Source organism: Pocillopora damicornis, chromosome 14, assembly GCF_964200805.1.
Source record: "Pocillopora damicornis chromosome 14, jaPocDami1.2, whole genome shotgun sequence".
Classification (NCBI taxonomy): Eukaryota; Metazoa; Cnidaria; class Anthozoa; order Scleractinia; family Pocilloporidae; genus Pocillopora; species Pocillopora damicornis.
Genome location: NC_142683.1, coordinates 5,920,219 through 5,927,031, shown reverse-complemented (window position 1 = coordinate 5,927,031; position 6,813 = coordinate 5,920,219).

Here is a 6,813-nt window from a genome sequence, read left to right as displayed (position 1 = left end):
GACTATAAAAAATTCATCAAGGGGCCTTAAAGATCTAGCTCTCCCCTTTTTTGTTAGTAGTCTGCTTTCACTGTAATCAGACTCAGTGATGTTGTCAGTTTTTGACCGCCAGTAGGAAATGATAAAGATACTCAAAAACAGCCATTAAAGTCTCCCAGCTTTGAAATCCAGTATATAAAGCAGCATTGGAATCTTTTGACTTACAGTTTTCAAAGTTAAACAATCTTTTATTGAGAGCATCACGTTGCCGCTGGGTATCTTGCATTTGGTGCTTAAGTTCCTAAATTTCCTGTTCGAGTTTATGAATCTTCTCGTTATTGTTGTCAATAATTTCTCTCAAGTAGGCCTCCTGGTCGGTAAAATCGGTCTGTGTTTCGTCTTCGACTTTTAAGCTACAATCTGGTAGATCTAGAACCATTTCGTTTGATAATTCGTTTGACGATTCATTTGATAATTCTTCAAGAACAACAGCTGGGGTAGACAATTTTCGTGATGCACTTTTCGAAGCTGTCAGCTCGAAGTTTCTTTCCGCCGGCTCCTTTCCCTTGCGTGGCGATGTTCGAATCCATGAAAACACAGAAGGGACAACTCCATCTCTTAATTCATTTTTGACTACGTGACATTTCTAATATAACCTTTCCTGAAATGCTGGGAGCATATCTTTGTATTTTCAGTTACCTTGAAGTGCTTTCCTTCTTCTCTTCTTATCGCGTAGAGGCATTTCTTCTTAACGGGTTCTCGGTCGGAAATTAAAAATAAGACTCTTTTGTCCCATCATCTATCCGGTAGCATTTCTTCGTACATTCTGGAACACAACAATGAGTCGGCATTTCCTCTTCTTGTAAATAATTCGACCGAATCGAGTCAAAACAGATCACCTATTCAATCCTAGTAGACCTTTTGTTTACAGTGATGTCCTGAAGTGTGGCCTTTCTGACCTCGGTTTTATGTTTAGGAGTGTTTGTCAGTAAAAATCAAACATATCACGGCAAGGGTGGAAAATTCGATTTCTTTCTTATTTTAATGTTAGATAGGTTAGACTATAACTAAAATCACCGGATACTTTTTTTGGCAAAATATCTTTTTATTTCAGAGAAAAATACAAATAACGAAGTTCCGTTAAAATCGTCATTTTTAGCAGCAAATTATTGCACTAGTTTGAGAGCTTCGCGTGCAAAAACGAATCACTTTCTCGTCTTTTAAACACTCAAATCTTCTTTTTCGATCTCATAAGACCTCACAAAATGATTTTTGTAAACATTGCGCTCTTCTCTGCCCTTAAAATAATTTAATTTCGAAAGCATGCATTTCTCTTCAGTAAAAATACTTCGTGAATAAAATTAATTTTCACCATGTGCTAAACCTTCAAATGGATTAAGCTTTTGGTGATTGAATTTCGAAAAGATGTTCTCAATATTACTGTAAAAATTTGTTTGGGCAATTGATTGAAAGCGATACAAAAGCTTTTCAAAGTCCGTTAAAATGCAGTTCTTTGACCTTTTGCGGTCAACATTCCAGTCGCGAGTCACACATATTTTAATATGTTTCAACCCATATGAGGCCGAAAAATGTACATAGAAAGATATTTCCAAATGCTCTGACCTCATTTGCCGCAGAAGACCGATCCAGAGACCATTTTAGTGTGATTCTCTTGTCGTTCGTCGTATTCTGTCATCATCATTTAACCATCAACCCTGTCGAACACCATCTTGGGTAAGTACTAAAACAAGGAACGACCTAAAACCACCTGAAACCACCTAAAACCACCTAAAACCACCTAAAACCACCTAAAACCACCTAAAACCACCTAAAACCACCTAAAACCACCTAAAACCACCTAAAACCACCTACAACCATCTACAACCACCTCAAAAGTTTCAACAACCACCTGTTGTGTTGTCGAAATTGTTATAGTTTGTACTTTGTACCGAGTCACGTGACTGGGAGTAAAAAAGGCACTTGAAGTTCTTGAATGAATGGCGTCGTTTGGATCTTTTACGCTCGCCGATAAATAACACAACATGGTGTCAGAAGTGGGATTCTGAGTCCCTTGGCGAGAAGAATAACTGGATAGTCGAGGCCTTTAGAGGAAAATACAGGAGAGTTCTTCGAGGTCACTCGAGCGAAGCTAAATATTGACAAAAGAGAAATTGTTCGCCGCGACAGCAGAAGAAACCCGGGAAGTAAGCGTACTACTGTTCTGGAGGAATCATGGCTAACAAGATTACTGCACCCGAAATGTTCGATTTCAAAAAGCCAGACGAGTGGGAGAAATGGATTCGTCGGTTTGGTCGGTATCGGATGGCGTGTGATCTACACAGAAAAAGCGAAGAAATCCAAGTAAACACGTTGCTATACGCGATGGGCGATGCCGCCGACGATGTTATGACTACATTTGTGTTTGGCGATGAGGGAGACCGGCTAAAATACGACAAAGTAAAGGAAAAGTTCGACCAGTATTTCCTAGTCAGGAGAAATGTCATTTACGAACGAGCGAAATTCAACCAGCGAACCCAGGCTGACGAAACTGCCGAGGAATTCATCACATCGCTTCATTGCTTGGCCGAGCATTGCAATTTTGGCGCCCTGAAAGAAGAGATGATTCGGGATCGTATTGTGGTGGGAGTTAAAGATGCTACACTAAGTGAAAAGATGCAGTTGGAATCGACTTTGACTCTTGAAAAAGCTGTGAAAATGGCCAGGGAAAGCGAGTCAGTCAAGAAACAACAAGAAGTCATTAGGAGTGGTCAGCGGTCGACATCCACCGAAATCGATGAGATTGGAGCCAAATTCAGAGCACAGTTGCAGAAGTTTCCACCAAAGAAACGTGGAGGTGTCGTTGGTGCTAGAGATAAGTCAAACCCCAGTGGCTGTTTACGATGTGGATTATCTGCAAATCACACCAGAGGGAATTGCCCTGCACTTAATTCTGTTTGTCATAAATGTTCCAAGAAAGGTCATTATGCCCGAGTATGCATGTCCCAACAGGTTGAAGAAGTTGTAACCGAGGATCAGTTTTCTGAGGATCCAGATTCCAGTGTGTTTCTTGGAGAAATTGGTGTTGACAGCATGCATGCACATCCGTGGAAAGCTGAAATCCTGGTAAATGGTTGCCCAGTTAGTTTCAAGCTTGATAGTGGGGCTGATGTTTCTGTCATATCAGAAAAGACTTTTGGTCTTTTGTCAATTCAGGAAAAGCTCCTTCCACCCGATAAGAAATTGTATGGCCCATGCAAAGTACCACTGTTTTGCAAAGGTAAATTTACAGCATCCCTTACGCATAACCTGCAATGCTGTGCTGACGAAATTTATGTGGTTCCTGGCCTTGAGCAGTCCTTGTTGGGAAGAAGCGCGTGTAGCCGGCTCGGGACAATTGCTAGAATCTCTGGTGTTGACTCAAAGGACAGCAACTATGAGAAGAGATTCCCCAGCTTGTTTCAGGGGTTAGGATGCATGGATGGTGTTTACGAGATCAAGCTGGATGAATCAGTCACTCCATTTAATCTGTGTACCCCAAGGCGTATTCCTATTCCTTTACTACCTCAAGTGAAGAAGGAGCTTGAGCGCATGGAGCAAATGGGAGTGATAGAACAGGTCGATCAACCTACCCAGTGGTGTTCTCCGATTGTTGTTGTGCCCAAAAGGAATGGCAGTGTCAGAATTTGTGGTGACTTTGTCCAGTTAAATAAGGCTGTTCAGAGAGAGGTCCACCAAATGCCAACAACTGAACAAACTCTAGCCAAACTGTCTGGCGCAAAGATTATGTCTAAGCTGGATGCAAATAGTGGATTTTGGCAGAGGAAGTTAGGTGAGAATTCAAAGCTGTTTACCACTTTTATCACACCATGGGGAAGGTACTGTTTCACAAGACTACCCTTCGGTATTTCTTCAGCACCCGAGCACTTCCAGAAAGCGATGCAGAGGATCCTAGAAGGTCTCGATGGGGTGGAGTGTCAAGTTGATGACATCTTAGTATTTGGAGAGACCCAAGAGCAGCATGATAAGAGGTTGATTGCAGTACTGGAGCGGTTAGCAGATGCTAATGTTACCCTTAACCTGGAGAAGTGCAAGTTCTCAACAGATAAAGTGGAATTTCTGGGGCACGTGATCGGCAAAGATGGAGTGCAAATCGACCCCACTAAGGTGGAAGCTGTCGCACAGATGGGGGAACCAACTGACATTGCACAATTAAGGCGGTTCCTGGGCATGGTCAATCAAGTAGGGAAGTACATTCCTAACCTGGCGGACATGACAAAGCCACTGAGGGATCTTCTGAGTAAGAACAATGCATGGCTCTGGACTGGGGCTCAGCAGGAAGCATTCAATGCCGTAAAGAAGGCCCTAGTCTCTACGCCAACACTAGCCCTCTATGATCCAGCCAAAGAGACAAGGGTATCATCGGACGCTTCCTCGTTTGGTCTTGGAGCGGTTCTCACCCAAGCCCAAGAGGATGGCGGTTGGAAACCCGTTGCATTCATATCCAGGGCATTGACGCCAACAGAACAGAGGTACGCCCAAGTAGAGAAGGAGGCCCTAGCAGTGACATGGGCATGCGAAAGGTTATCGGACTACCTCATCGGTAAGCCATTTCATATTGAAACGGACCACAAACCATTAGTTCCCCTCCTGGGGTCAAAGAACTTAAATGAGATGCCCCCAAGAATTCAGCGTTTACGAATGAGGCTGCTCAGATTCCAGTATTCCATCTCACACGTTCCAGGCAAGAGTTTGACAACAGCAGATGCTCTCTCAAGAGCTCCGATAAACCAAGAGCAGCAGTCAGGCTTACAAGAAGAAGAAATAGCCCTGTATGCGCACAGTGTTTTGAGTGAAATTCCAGCCAGCGACAGACGTCTGGAAGAGATAAGGGAACGCCAAGAGGAGGATGAAGTATGCCGACAACTTACAGCCTACTGCCAACTTGGCTGGCCAGAAAAAGATAGAGTTCCGGAGGCACTAAAAGGGTACTGGAGTGAGAGAGGAGAAATTACCTTAGTTCGTGGATTACTTCTGAAGGCTTCCAGAGTCATCATACCGTCCTGCATGAGGATAGAGATTCTTGATCGCTTGCATGAAGGCCATCAGGGCATCACAAAATGTCGCAGCCGTGCCAAGATGTCTGTGTGGTGGCCAGGCCTTAGTAGGCAGATTGAGGATATGGTTCAGGGATGCCGCAAATGCGCAGAACACCGATCTTTCCGAGCAGAACCCCTTATTCCTTCAGTGGTTCCAAACAGGCCATGGCAGATCATCGGAACAGATTTGCTTCAGCTAAAGGGCCGCACCTATTTGCTGGTCGTAGATTACTTCAGCCGATACATTGAGCTGGCCTTGCTTTCATCATCCCAGACTTCGCAAGATGTCATTCAGGCGCTGAAATCTATGTTTGCGAGACATGGAATTCCAGACTCTGTCAGATCTGACAATGGTCCTCAGTATAGTTCAGCTGAATTCATCAAATTTGCAAAGGAATGGGGATTTGCAAGTGTGACAAGTAGTCCAAAGTACCCCCAATCAAATGGGATGGCTGAACGGGCGGTGCAGACCGCAAAGTATGTCCTGAAGAAGGAGGATGATCCTGCTAAGGCGTTGCTTGCATATCGCTCAACACCATTAGAGAATGGTTACAGTCCAGCTGAGCTTCTGTTTGGTCGAAAGATAAGATCCAGAGTTCCAATTGCTGCGGTGGAGCTGAAACCCGGTTGGCCTGATTTGTCTATAGTCCGAGGTAGAGAGGAAGTTCGAAAGCAAGAGCAAAAGGCTTACTTTGATTCTCATCATGGCGCAAGAGATCAAAAGAAGATTCCTGTGGGAACCGAGGTTTGGATTCGAGACATGAAAGTTCCAGCGACCGTGACTCAAGAGGCTGAGACACCTCGTTCATACATTGTTAGCAGCCCCAGAGGAACTATCAGACGGAACCGGAAGGACCTTACTCCGCTGTACCCTAGCAGTCCTGATCTGAGCAAGCAAGGTCCTAGCTTTCCTGATTCGAGCAAGCAAATTCCAGAGGCGATCAAGTTGGATGTTCCGGCAGCTGCTTGTGCAGCTGGTGCAACCACAACTAGATCTGGGCGAGTAGTCAGTGCTCCCAGAAGATTGGACTTGTGACTGTGTGGGATAAATTTATGAATTGAACAGTCCGATCTCTATGTTTTATGTTATAAGTTAAATCAAACTTTATTACGTTCATGTTTAGTAGTTTTGGCTTCTCCCCGTAGATTTTAAAGGGGGAGATGTTGTGTTGTCGAAATTGTTATAGTTTGTACTTTGTACCGAGTCACGTGACTGGGAGTAAAAAAGGCACTTGAAGTTCTTGAATGAATGGCGTCGTTTGGATCTTTTACGCTCGCCGATAAATAACACAACACCACCTACAACCACCTCAAAAACATCTACAACCACTCGCAAACTATCTAAAACCATCTAAAACAAGGCATAAATGTCTAAAATAAGGCGAAACGACAACATGTCACGTACACGAAATACGAGAATCGAACGAAACCTCTACCTCCCACTGAAATCTTACTCTCCCTGGTCCCATGTATAATCAACCATCTCACGAAATGAAATGCGATAGCATGCTAATTATTGTATATTCCCTCAGCAAAAGACTTAAAGAATTTTACGAAATGAACTAACAAGTTACAAAAAATAATAAATAGGAAATAATACATTGGCGCGCGTAGATATGGGATTAATCTTCGAGTGTTTAACTCGATAGCTCACGAGTGAGCGCAGTGAACGAGTGAGATGTCGAGTTGAACACGAGAAGAGAAATTCCATATCTACAAGCAACCATGTATTATTTTG